The sequence below is a fragment of the Schistocerca cancellata genome, chromosome 5 (assembly GCF_023864275.1).
Source record: "Schistocerca cancellata isolate TAMUIC-IGC-003103 chromosome 5, iqSchCanc2.1, whole genome shotgun sequence".
NCBI lineage: Eukaryota > Metazoa > Arthropoda > Insecta > Orthoptera > Acrididae > Schistocerca > Schistocerca cancellata.
In genome coordinates, this window is record NC_064630.1 from 439,954,508 (window position 1) to 439,969,145 (window position 14,638).

General features: G+C 46.5%; 1 protein-coding gene across 1 annotated transcript in view; it reads right to left on the minus strand.

Moving 5' to 3' along the window:
- The window catches only part of LOC126187909 (sodium-dependent nutrient amino acid transporter 1-like), a 157,566-nt gene extending 149,633 nt beyond the window's left edge, over positions 1 to 7,933 (minus strand). Inside the window, exon 1 of the mRNA XM_049929262.1 lies at positions 7,666 to 7,933. The gene's annotated coding sequence lies outside the window, so the exon portion shown is untranslated. The remainder of the gene's footprint in view (positions 1 to 7,665) is intronic.
- Between the last annotated feature and the right edge of the window lie 6,705 nt (positions 7,934 to 14,638).

The window sequence follows — 14,638 nt, forward strand, 5'->3', positions numbered from 1 at the left end:
TGCCTAGCTCAGGCCGCCCAAGTGCTAATACTGCAGTGGATGATCGCCACCTACGGATTATGGCTTAGAGGAACCTGACAGCAACGCCACCATGTTGAATGATTTTCGTGCAGCCACAGGACGCCGTGTGACGACTCAAACTGTGCGCTATAGACTGCATAATATGCAACTTCACTCCCGACGTCCACGGCGAGGTCCATCTTTGCAACCACGACACCAATCAGCGCGGTACAGATGGGCCCAACAACATGCCGAATGGACCGCTCACGATCGGCATCATGTTCTCTCCACCGACGAGTGTCGCATATGCCTTCAGCAAGACAATCGTCGGAGACGTGTTTGGAGGCAACCCGGTCAGGCTGAACGCCTTGGGCATGCTGCCCAGCGAGTGAAACAAGGTGAAGCACTATTCTCGAGACAAATACCTTCAGAAGAGTCTTTCTAGCATGAATATCTGATCACTTACCAGGAGACAGTGGCTATGCATGCAGACCGTACCTACTGACACCACTTTCAAATCCGCAAAGGGAAATAGAACGCCGATACAACAGGTCTCGCGTTGCAACAAGGAACAGTGTGGAGAGAGAGAGTATGGTTTGTGGAAAAAGATATTCCCCATTTCATCCGTGAGGAGGTGGTGTAATCCACAAAAAACAGTGCCAATTATAATGTGTACGGCAGTCTTGCACAATATTGCACGACTAAGGAAGAGCCACCAGAAGATATGGAAATTACGTGCAGCTGCTGAGGCTGTTGCGTACTGAAAGAGGACCGGACATCGATGATAACGAGCCAATGCCTCCCGGTCAATAAATGTATCGTGATGACAACTTGCCAAGGCCAGCAGTTCGTCGCACTATAGTTAACGAACATTTCCAGTGAGGCTATTACGTAATATATGTAACGTACATAATTAAATTTTATAAAAAAATTGTATTGTGTACAAGTAACAAAATGTTGAAGCTGTCGCTGAAAGCAAACGTAAAATTTTCAGAACCAATAAATTAATTTATAGTGACATAGGATTTATAGTACAAGTAAATTATTAACTTAAAAAAGAAAGTGATATGGGAGTGACAAAATATAAAAAATTAAATATTTGCATTTTTCGTCTTCCAGTATTTCACTTTCCCTCTCTGAGTGCCAATACTTTTAAAATTTTTTAACCTCATTTCTTCAAGATACTCCGCTCTCATTTCCAGCTGTTGCTCGAGTACTTCAACTCTATCCCGCAAGACACTGTCCAGTGAAGTTTAAGTTGCCTTGGCTTTTGGGGGCATTCTTCGCCGATTCCATCTAGACAGTGTTGCTGTATTTTTTGAAACTCAGGGGAGGGGTTCAGCAAGAGTATCGAGAATAATCTCAAGTGGACTTACATTTTCCAATCCTTGAGGATTTCTTACAATACCATGAATAGGGGTACTGCTGGCATCCTCAACTACTGCTTCTTCAACCACACTGCGGTGGGTCCCATGCGGCAAACTTCAGACAGTGCAACTCATACAAACAGGCGCTGAAGCGAAAACAAGACAAAAGCAGGATACTGTACGACATACCACGCCCAAGGCCAGCGCCGAACCGACACCCCCGGGATAACAAGGCCGTCCAGCAGTGTTAGTGACGTCACACTAAGCGGCCCATAGTCGACGCAGCAGTCCACGGACGCCTCCGTACAGAGGCGCCTGATGCTAACGATCTTCTGTCCGTCATTCAGAAAGGAGCGAACTATAATTCCAACCAAAGACCAAATTATATACATTCTTGTAAACAGCATAAAGGTTCATAACGAAATACCGATTACATATACGGGCAGGAATAAGTTTAATCGATTGAGGAACTTTGCTGCTATTTTATAATTGTCAGAACACTATTTAGCTTTAAAACTCGCATACAGGTGGTGACAAATGCCAACTGACAGGAGGACTTAACATTTTCAAGCTATTACACTGAATGTAAATTATCTTAAACACTGTCATACATAGCAAAACCCTCACAACTTTCGTTTACAATAAGATAACAAGAGTTCGCTTTATCTCATAAAACACAGGACTATTGTGAATTTACTCATATGTTCATGGTGACAGCTCTTTTCAAGAATTTTTACAAGTGTATCCCCAGTAATAAAGAATGGAAACAAAAGATAGATATCAAATATTCTCCTTTTAACGTAGACATCACTTAACACAAGATTCTGTTTTGCACTGTGATACTAAGGGACTGCTCTTTCCTTTAAGAAAAGCCTGACAATTTGAAGTTCACTCTGCTATTGAAGATACACTTCTTGAAACAATATTAAAAATGTTATGAAAGGTAAGGAAATGAAAAACAACCGAGTGCATTACATGTAAGAATGTGAGTAAAAGGCTGAGGCTCTCTTTACTTACCATTTTCAATCTCTCTACAGCTTATTTCCTTTTCCACGTAGAAATCACCAACTGAAGGTCTCATTATTGCTGCCTGTTACTAACAAAGTGCGTTTCTATTTAGAAAACCTGACAATTTGATGTTCATTCTGGTACTGAAGATAAACACTTTTCAGAGGAGTTCTAGAACCTATTCCTGCCCGTATATGTAATCGGTATTTCGTTATGAAGCTTTATGCTGTTTACAAGAATATATATAATTTGGTCTTTGGTTCGAGTTATCGATTAGTTCGCTCCTTTCTGTATGACGGAGAGAAGGTCGTTAGCACCAGGCGCGTCTGTACGGAGGTGTCCGTGGACTGCTGCGTCGGCTGTGGGCCGCTTAGTGTGACGTCACTAACACTGCTGGACGGCCTTGTTATCCCGGGGGTGTCGGCCGAACCCAGTGAGGAACGGCGTAACGTTTGCCACGGTTGCACGCCCTGGCGGAACGGCACAGGCTGCAGAACCTCAGCGCCCTACACACACACACGTGAAACAACCGCTGCAACAGCCACAGACAACACCTGAAACCCAACAAGCATCGGTACTAACACCTATGCCCCCAAACAACACGACCCCACTCCCGGAAATCACGAGCTGCGAAGAAACACACCATATACAAGAAAACACATCCACACAAGAACCCCCCGAACCCCAAGCCCAGAGGAGGATTGGACGTACACGCAAACACAGGGCGGGGAACACGAAATCACCACAACAGGCCACGCAGCAACAACAGAACAGCAACACACAGGAAAACAGTCAACAAGACACCGAGACTGTAACTCACACTACCATCCCCCTCACCACAGAAGTAACTCAGGCGCCACAACCTCTACCACGAAACACAAATGCCGCCCCAAACAACACACCAATACCTGCACAAGCGGCCGCTAACACCACAACAGCACCTCAGGCTGCCACACCCAACACCAACACATCACCTGGGGGAATACTGGAAACACTATTCCCCCGACACACGACCATTGAAATCCTTACCAAGGTGCTGATGGCCGTCACTACACTCATCACCCAGCTCATGAGCGCCGAACCCGGGCAATACTGGGCTGTCATACACACTGCCATCACAACACTCTTTCACACTCTTACATGAATAATACGCCACACCCGGCCCATAACGCAGACCCGCACACACTATCACGGATACTGTTCTGGAATGCAGACTCGATTCACAACAAAAGGGCAGAATTTGCCGCGTTCATGGAGCGCAAGGGAATCCTTGTCGCGCTACTGAGCGAGACTAAACTTACACCGCACAAACAATTAAACTTTCCTGGCTACTGTGTCTATCGTACCGACCGACCGGGCGGCGCCGTGGCAGGTGGAACTGCAATCGTCATACACAAAGACATCGAGCACACAAACATAGAGCTCCCTGAACTGGAAAAATCGAGGCTACGGCCGTCAGAGTCAAGTTCAACGGAGCCTACACCACACTGATATCGGTATACAACAGCCCTGTAGGCATTTCAACACGCGATATCAGCACACTACTCAACATTTCACCGCGAGTAATAGTCGCTGGAGATCTGAACGCAAAACACCCAGAATGGAATTCACGCATACGAAATCCCAACGGCAAAAAACTGTACGAACATTCACTTGGCAGAAACTACATCATACTAGCGCCGACTGAACCGACGCACATTCCCTATCAGAGGGGACACAGGCCAGACGTGATAGACATGGCCCTCATCAAGGGCATTACATAGACACTCAACGTTTCCGTTGAAAACGATCTGCCCTCAAACCACCAACCTGTAATACTATACATTGAGGAAACACTGCAGCACATGGAACAACGTAAGATGTTGGACTACGGGCGTGCGGATTGGACAAGGTTCAAGCAAACGCTCGATAGCCACATCCCACCTATACACGAAATTAATGAAACAGCACAAATTGACGAGGCAGTAGAAACCCTCACTAACGCCGTCCAGGACGCAATGGCAGGCACCATACCTGATCGCACCTCACAACAACGCAGTGCGGCCCTGCCCCAGGAAATCCTGGGCCTAATCTCAATGAGGAATCGCCTCAGGAGACAATAGCAGCGCACCAGGCGTCCGTACTTCAAACGGCACATTAACAGACTACAGGGCATCATACACGATAAAATACAAACACACAGAACACAACAGTGGAACCACAAACTCGAAGGGCTGGACACCACACGACCTGGCGTGTGGCAACTAGCCCGACACTTCACCAGGGAGAAAATATACACCCCAACACTTCAAGGGCCCGACGGACCTGCATACTCAGCGGAAGAGAAAGCAGAACTAATGGCCCGAACACTCGCAGCGTCATTCACACCGAACCTGGTACCATCAGATCCAGCGTTCACACTTGCTACTGACCAAGAGGTTACACGCATTCTAGCCCAACCATCGCGCGACGACATTCGACATGCTAGCACAGCCGAATTCTCCTGGGCTATAATGCATTCCGCTGCTAGGAAAGCCCCTGGTCATGATGGCATTCAAAACCGTGTCCTCCAGGAGTTCACGGATAAAGCAACTGAGTACCTAACACACATAACGAATGCCATACTAAAACACCAACACTTCCCCGCCTTTTGGAAGACGGCCAAGGTCCTGATGTTCAGGAAGCCGGGGAAAGACCACAGCCTCCCACAAAATTACCGATCCATCAGCCTTCTGAGCTCGCTCAGTAAGATTGTTGAGAAGGTGATTCTCAAACGCATCACTAGGCACTGCATAACAAATGACATCCTGAGACCGGAGCAATTCGGCTTCAGAAATCACCATTGCACAACACAACAACTCCTACGGGTCGTTGAACACATAACACATGGCTTCAACACAAACAAAGCTACAGGGGCAGTGTTCCTGGACATCGAAAAGGCTTTCGACCGTCTATGGCACAACGGCCTCATCCGCAAACTCAGCGACGCGGGATTCCCCGACGGGCTGCTGCGTCTAATACACTCATACCTCACAGACAGGAGTTTCAACACTGACGTGCAGGGAAAACAATCAACACGACACGGTACACTCGCGGGAGTACCCCAGGGAAGCATCCTAGGGCCCCTACTGTTTAACCTCTACATAAACGATCTCCCAACCACACACAACACAATGATGGCAATCTACGCGGATGACACAGCCATCCTTGCGCAAGATTGGAAACCATCAAACATTACGTCACGCCTACAGACTGCACTCAGAGTGGCCGAGCCTTGGTTGGAGAAATGGCGTGTTAGAGTAAACGTCGACAAGTGCGAAGCCGTTCTGTTCACGAGAAGACCGAAGCAACTACGCAAACACCGCTACTGCAGACCAATAACTCTACATGCACGTCCAATACGTTTCCGCGAGAAAGTCAAATACCTCGGTGTCTGGCTGGACCGGAAATTACTCTGGGGGGACCACATACAACACATGACCAACCGAGCTAGCGCGAGGCTCAAACAGCTCTATCCTATGCTCAACAGGCGTAGCACACTGAACAGAAGGGTGTCGAGGTCCATGTACATGACACTTATCCGACCCCTGATGACGTACGCAGCTCCCGTCTGGGGATACGCTGCGCCTACACGCCTGCGCCGTCTGCAGCTCATACAAAACAAGGTACTCAAAATCATAAGCAATGCTCCACGATACACACGCATCGCGGACCTACACCGGGAATACCGACTTGAGACTCTCACGGAGGTAATCCACAAACTCACCACAAGACTATACAGACATTCGCAGAACCCGTTTATTCTGAATCTGGGGAACTACGACCACAACCATAGATGGAAACATAAAAGACCAAAAGACATAATTGCAAGGACAATTACATCTACGGCCAAGCTTACGCAAACATAACGGCACAGGCGAGCCCCTGTTAATCAGACGCATTTACTGGATATCCAGCTGAAATACACTGCCGAATAACTGGCACCATACAGGGAAGCCGTACCGTACACTGCATGCAAACAAGCTCCACACATCCCCCACACAGTGAGATGATCTATGGCCGATCTCCCACTACTGTATAACGATCTTGATTGTTCCAGGAAAGTAGCAGCCGCAGCAACTGGGACACATCGCCATCGCCTGTCACGGTAATGATGCATGATACCTATACTAACAAATCCAACCTTGCATGAACTATCGCAGCTAGTAAGCCACTACTGCTCTTACTACCCATCCCACTGTCGCAGAGGTTTTTTTCCCACGGCACGAGCCATGGCACTTTTTTCCCTCTGCTCTTCAAATCGCTACCCTCACTCGCGTTTCGTCCACTATCTATCACCTGATGGACCGTGTTAATGCGTAGCCTTACCCAGACGCACGGACAACATTACAGCCCAGCATCCTGTGATCCACCTACTAGATAACTAACATGTTTACGGAGGTGACAGTAGAACTTTTGGTTTGGTCACCACGTTGGTGCGGGCGTGGAGGGGCCCCATCTCTCTTTAAAAACCACATCTACATTAAAATCCGTGATGACATTGTACTGCGAGTCCAAATCGAATGGGTTTTCAAAGGGCTTCAGTGGTGACCCAACTACATCCAGCAGTTTTGCCTCATTTGAATTTATTTTATTTTATATTTTTTTACTTCCTTCCCCTCCCCCGCATCTTATACATTTGCCCTTTCTCATCCGCTAAGTGCTTGCTGAATCTTCTTTTCGTGTTTTATGCATTTTGTGGTCGCTGGTGTCTTTTTGGGTCACGTATACTGACGATGTCGGCGGAATTTGCATGGTGTGCTCATGTTGACAGAGACCATTGAATGCTGGGAATTATTGTCGATATGCTTTGTAAAACGCAACCAAAGTGAGGGGAATAGTCTTTTGGTTCAAATGGCTCTGAGCACTATGGGACTTAACTTCTAAGTTCATCAGTCCCCTAGAACAACTTAAACCTAAATAATCTAAGGACATCACACATATCCATGCCAGAGGCAGGATTCGAACCTGGGACCGTAGCGGTCGCGCGGTTCCAAACTGAAGCGCCTAGAACCGCTCAGTCACTCCGGCCGGCGCGTTTTTTGTTAACCGGCATTTAACTTCGGTGTAGCACAGAAGCAACTAAATCACCATTAAAATTTAACCATGATTACGAAATCTTGGTCATCCTGCTTTCCAATCGACGTTGGTGCAGTCGGCCCAGAGAAAGAGAGAGAGAGAGAGAGAGAGAGAGAGAGAGAGAGAAAGGGCGGAATTGGAGTTGCCACGAGAGTTGGTGATTCATGCACTGCCTAAGATAGACGGCCGTTACCTGTTGCAATTGGTGATGGTGGCGCTCCTGCAGCGCGGCTCTTTGCAAGCTGTTGTCTCCGTCCGCTAACAGATGTCTCTGGATTGCACTGCCGTCGCGCGAGATAGGAGACGGTGTGGCGGCTCCCCGCGACGCAACAGGTGCAGCAGGTGCGCGCGACGCCGCCGACGCCAGCGGAGTCGATGTGTGCGCGAGTGGGGCCGCGCCAGGGCCAGGGGCAGGGGCAGTGGAACGAGGCAGCGACGCGGCGCCGGAAGCGGCGTGCGCCTGTCCGCGGCCCGGTGTGGCCAACCGCAGGCCGGCCGAGGCGGGCGGCGAGGCGGCCGTGGGAGACTGCACTGGCGACGCCTCACCCCGGCTCGTGGACGAGAAGGAGAACTCGCGGGACACCTGCAAACAGCGAAGCCGTGCTGCTGTTGTCGTGTTTCAGACGCTGCTGCGACCAGTCGTGGGCAAAGGAAGACTTAGCATAAGCTGAACCGTTTTTACAATAATTGTTGAAGGTACCGTCTTAGGTTGCGTAGGCAGTTTATCTATTAACTGATGCCTAGTTTCGGACGGCTCAACAAATCATCCCAATTAAAAATATACAGTAGATGTTGCAATACGTAACAATGAAGGCATAATAAAACTCCAATACCGTCCGGAGATAGCTGCTGAACCACGAACTATACGTCAGTCTAAGTTACAACTAGAAGTGCTTCACAGGTCATAAAATGTATAAACGTGGCACTGTACCACGTAGCGTCAGCACATGAACATTGCTACGTGGGAAAACAAACTCATACTGAGGAGTACCACAAATGACATTTTTCTGGGTGCAGACATGTAAGACTTTAGTAAATTTTCACTCTGCAGTGGAGTGTGGGCTGACTTGAAATTTCAGGGCTGATTAAAACTGTTTGCCGTACAGAGACTCGAATCTGGGGCCTTTGTCTTCCGCAGGCAGTGCTCTACCGACTGAGCTATCCAAGCACGACTCACGACCCGCCCTCAAAGTTTTACGTCACACCCAGAACTGCTTCTGTCTATGTTGCTGGCCCTTTCGCTTATTTTCAGGATGGCGTACATTGGCGAATAAAGAAACGAAGAGTCGCCTCCTGCCTGGTGTATTCATGTCCTTTCTCCCAGGAACGCTAGCCCGTAAGGCGTGCAGGCGAACTGAAGTGAAATTTGGAAGGTAGCAGATGAGGTACTGGCAGAAGTAAGGCTATGAGGGTGGGTCTTGAGTCGTGCTTGGATACCTCAGTCGTATATATAACCAGACCTCACTGTGGTCAATTTAATATCCTATTTATCCATTTCTTACTTTTCGTTTGGCTCAGAAAATTCGGACAAAATACCAGCGTGTAAAATACTTGGAGTGTTTCCGTCCGCTCCAACATTTGACCAAAAACAGCTCTAACGCAAACTATAGAATACCACAAACCCCCCAAGTGGTAACAAGGTAATATAAAGAACTGCTTTCAAACTTGTGAAGGCTTCCAAGTCTTAAAAACTGCAATTTCTATACCGCTATGTACTCAGGTACTGAACAGCAATTTTCCTGTTATTTATTAGAAAGAAAATAAACTCACTGATGGTGCTATAACTTGAGCGAAACAGGTTTGGGTAAAAAGAAGAAACAAAACGTGTTAGCTCAAGGCGAAATCTAATCATAGGCAAATTTATTTGAAAGCAAACACGGACGCAAGACTGAGCTTTAACCTCAAGACGAGTATTAATTCAAGAATATAAAAAATGACTCGGTAAATCTGTATGTGTGACTCGACTTACTACCGTTTTACATTAGAATTATTATGGCCGACGTTATTTTCAGTACACAGCAGCCACAGTTGTGTATGAGGGTTACAGATCACGGGTAAATTTCGAAAAAATGCTTAATGCTGTTTATAGCGGTTCCGGTTTTCTTTAACATGTTAAACGGGGAAGGGGAAGTCGTGAAACTTTCATTAACAGCCTCAAACCATTTCATCTATAGTAGGGAAAATCGTTCGCTGAAAGTCTGAAAACGCGTCTGAAGCACTAGAGGTAGCACGGTCTATTTAGCGCTGCCTTGACAAGTGGCTTTCCTTAAGGGATCGGCGCTGCGCCGCAGTGGGGATAAGCCACGCTGTGAAATCTAGAGCTTATAGAAAGTCGATACGGACATCGAAAATCCGAGCAGTTAGCAATGGAATTCCCCATATGGAATAACTACGGAAGCTTGGCGCACTTCTCGATTTTTTATGTTTTTTGTCGCTGAAAATGCGAAGATTGTGAACTTTAAAACTGGGTCACAGGAATTCCGAATTGGACCACAGAAATCACACGTTACAATGCAGTGTGAGAACGAGAAGAAGAGCCAAAATCTCATTCGACTTTATCGCAAAGCTTGCATACGAAATATAAATCTTTTCTAACACGTTGCTCGACAAATAATGTACAGCTCTATGTAAACTCAATTTTCCTTCAAATTCAATGACAATTATTCTGATGTTTCCTCTCCGTACATTACAAGGTATCTCTTTTCCAAGCTTGTATCCCAGTATCACTGCGTTGCGTGCTGCAGAAGGCCATCTCTATACCGTATTTTAATGTGTCGGCCATGGGGTTAATTACTACTGTACCAATGTGCTAACCGCCTTCACTGCCCATTGTACCAGACTACACACGAAGTATACACGCAGTGCGTCATCTCACATGGTTGTAGCACGTACTTGGATTTGACAATTGCTGCTCCAGAACGACGCCCGTATCAAATATTTTCAGAACTCAAGGTTCTAAGTGTTAATAGCCTGTTGAACTCTCTACGAAAGCGCAAGCGAGCAGCGGAATCAACTCAAGAGGCTAACGCAGCAGACTAACATGTTACCTCACACATGCATCGCGACAACGAATCCTCTTTCTTCGGAAAGGAACTATGATAATTACGACAATCATAGCGGTACATTAGTGGCGAAGTATAATTAGGAAACGTGATGAAATGAACTCTTATTTATCGATACGTTCAAGCAGGTGTTTAAATATTATCGTAGTTAAGTCATTACAGTTAATTTTTCGTCGTCATTGATAGGGCAACGAGGTTCGGAGTGGTATTTATCATTAAAAACATAATGAAGATTTGCACCGTGTATCTTTGCTGAATGCCACTTTGTAGCACACACTTTTTATTTTTAGTAATGGTAGCGGAAAACACATTTCGTTAAAAAATGGCCGTTCAAAACAATTGGTAGGAATACAGGAGTTGTTAACCGATGCAGTACCGGGAAACAGGTAGTAATATAGTTTTGGAGATACTTCTCTCTGGTCCTGCAACAATGTAGAAGCAGAACGAAATTTTCACTTAGCAGCGGAGTGGGCGCTGATATGAAACTTCCTGGCAGATTAAAACAGTGTGCCGGGCCGAGAATCGAACTCGGGACGTTTACCTTTCGCGGGCAAGTGCTCTACCACCTGAGCTACCCAAGCACGACTCACTACCCGTCCCCACAGCACTTGCCCGCGAAAGTCAAAGGTTCCGAGTTAGAGACTCGGTCCGGCACAGAGTTTTAATCTGCCAGGAAGTTTCAGAGTAGAAGATTTCTGCAGAAAAATCTCTATTTCATCGAAAATGCCTGAAAGCATATCGTAATGTAGAAGCATCTGGTACATCCAGATCCAGGAGTGTGTGTGTGTGTGTGTGTGTGTGTGTGTGTGTGTGTGTGTGTGTGTGTGTGTGTGTGTGTGTGTGTTTACTGACGACGTGTGCCATGTCGTGAAAGCAATCGCATGCTTTTATTTGTAGCAAGTTATTCTCGCTCTAACAGACTGCATTCGCGATACAGTTGACCGAATCTTCGAGAGTCACCCTTGACGGACAAAGCCACAGACAGAGGCGCTTACGTTTTCCGAAGGTACGGACGTGCCCGCCCTCGAGCGCGGCCTGCGGTTATCACTCCGGCAGCCAGCTGTACGCCACATTCCGGCTACTTGTCGCGTCCTTGCGTGGCAAACTAGCCGCGAGGCGCCACCTGCGCTTCAGCCGCGCTATTCAGTCGTCGAGATGTGCAATTCTCGGGCGACAGCCGCTTGACGAGATGTGCAATTCTCGCGCGACAGCCGCTTGATAGAAACTAACATGTGGCTGAACATGTGACCAGAGCTCTGTGCTTACGCAACCAAATGAGAACATGAACGTGCAGGTTTTTGTTGAAAAGTAAGTGCAGACGCCAACGACGTTAAGATTGTTATTGGCTTCAACCTTTCGTTTTGTTTTGGAGCGCAAAAGCTATTTTCGTAGTAATTTCCCACTCCGCTTTGTTTGTTGTTTATTTGCAATCGGTTTCGAGGACTTTTATTGTTTATCATCAAGAACAGTATCGAAATGAAATACACAAGTATATCTCGTTCCTATACCACAGCATCCCCTAATTTAATAAATATAAAACATTTATTTCGTTACAGGTTCTGTGGTACAGGAACGAGATATACTTGAGGCTGTATTTAATTTCGATAGATGTGCCTGAAGATGAAGCCATAAAATGGCAACGGAATCTTTTGCAAGTAAATTAGACAACCAGCACAACTGAGCGGAAAACTAGTATGAAAATAGCCTTTCTGCACCAAAACAAAAGAATTTACAGCTGAAGTTTCCATTATGGTTCAAATGGCTCTGTGCACTATGGGACTTAACACCTGACGTCATCAGTCCCCTAGAACTTAGAACTACTTAAACCTAACTAACCTAAGGACATCACACATATCCATGCCCGAGGCAGGATTCGAACCTGCGACCGTAGCGGTCGCGCGACTCCAGACTGTAGCGCCTAGAACCGCTCGGCCACACCGGCCGGCTTTCCATTATGCGGCGTAATGGAAGCAACTAAACCAACCTTCCCACTATTCTTTCATTGCAACATTCTTCGCCATTCTCTCCATGTTATTTTCATCTTGGCTGCAATTCTGCCTTGGAAATTTTCCATTTGCAAGTTACCCTGCTTTAAACGTCTTCCCCGTGCTTCCCGTTCTCCCAAATCCCACTGTATCTCTTGGATTCAGTGAACTTCGGTTTTATTGTTGACAAGAAACTGCATTATCTGTGTGCCAATCTCTAGAACTAACAACAGTCTTTCTTCCCTGTGGTTTTGAAGAGTCTTTCTATATGGATAGTCAGCTCTCGGATCGTTCAACTACGTAGAAATGCATCATGACAAACACTCGTTCTTCGAAATCAAATTATATTGATGTGAGGATCCTAACACGACGTTTTTTATATGAATTTACGTAAAAAATTCAGATAGGATATTTTAAGGAAGATATTGGGGGCCGAAAAAATACCAGCAGATGAGTTTACATTTAACTAGATATCAAACAAGAAATCATACGAAAATTTGGTAAGATTTCAACCACAGTAAAGGACAAAATAAAACAAGGAACAGTCACATTTGACATATTGCCTAACCAGACAAACAGAAGACCCAAGATCAGTAAGTCAAAGAAGTATATCGTCATGTAAGGAAGTAATCAATGAAGTTAATAGGTTCAAATCAGAAATAGCGAGAGTGGTGGATCTATTTGACACGAAATCAATGAGAACAGGAAGAATATTCTCGGAAGAAAAGCAAGTTAGAGAATAAAGCAATAATGGCGAAAGCGGAAAGTGCTAAAGAGATGAAGCAACTGTGTAATCCCAGCCCATAGGAGACTGCAAAGATGAAATAAATAAATAAATAAATTTTAAATGTGAAACAATGGGAGGATTGCACTGAACACAGGGCATTGCTATGCGCAGCGCTATTCGAACTGAGTTTCCCTACCACAGAAGCTGTTTAATATCCATTCCGAGCCGCTGGATGGAACGACTGACCAGTTGTGTCGGTGACACTCTTGCAACAGTTATAGCATTTAGCATGTGAGCTGCGACTAATAGAAAAATATGAGTTCCTACTCACTTGTCTGGTGAAGGACGTTTATTTTACTTATCGTGTCGTAAAGTAACATTTGTTGTTGCCGTGATCTTCTGTCCAAAGACTGGTTTGATGCAACTCCGCACACTAACTTGCTCTGTTTTCTTTTTTTTTTTTTTTGTGGTTTTAGGGCGCACAACTTCAATGGTCATTAGCGCCCTGACTACTCTAAAAATGCACCGCGAGCCACAAGTTGACAACAACAACTAAAAGGAAAAACACAATAAAAGACAGACTGACAGGCATAGGATTAAAAAACTTCATCAAATGTCCTTAGCGAGGTGTGTCAAATTGATAAAACAAAGAACACGAGCAGCTGCTCGTGGGTCATCCGCTAAAATGTCATCGAAAGTATTAGGCAGGTTAAGATCGAGGCGCAGTTGGTTAAGATCGGGACAGGACATTAAAATGTGTCTAACCGTCAGCAAGTGCCCACATGGGCAGAACGGCGCCGGCGCAGCCGTCAGCAGATGGCGATGGCTGAACCGGCAGTGTCCAATCCTTAACCTTGCTAAAACGACCTCCTCCCGCCGAGAAGGGCGTGAGGAGGACGTCCAAGCCACGGGAAGAGGTTTTAAGGCCCGAAGCTTGTTGTCGGTAAGTGCAGCCCAATCGGCATGCCACAGCGACACAACGCGCCGACAAATGACCCTGCTAAAATCGGACGAAGGGACACAACAAGAAGCTGTCCGAGGCTGGAGGACCGCAGCCTTGGCCGCGGCATCTGCAGCTTCGTTCCCAGGGATACCGACATGGCCAGGAACCCACATAAAGCTAACCGGCGGACCGACGTCCACCAGCCGCTGAAGAGAGCGTTGGATCCGGTGTACGAAAGGGTGAACCGGGTACGGATCACTGAGGCTCTGGATGGCGCTCAGGGAATCTGAGCAGATGACATAAGCAGAATGTCGGTGGCGGCAGATGTAAAGAACAGCCTGGTAGAGGGCAAAGAGCTCAGCTGTGAAGACCGAACAATGGTCATGGAGCCGGTATTGGAAACTTTGTGCCCCGACTATAAAGGAACACCCGACCCCGTCATTGGTCTT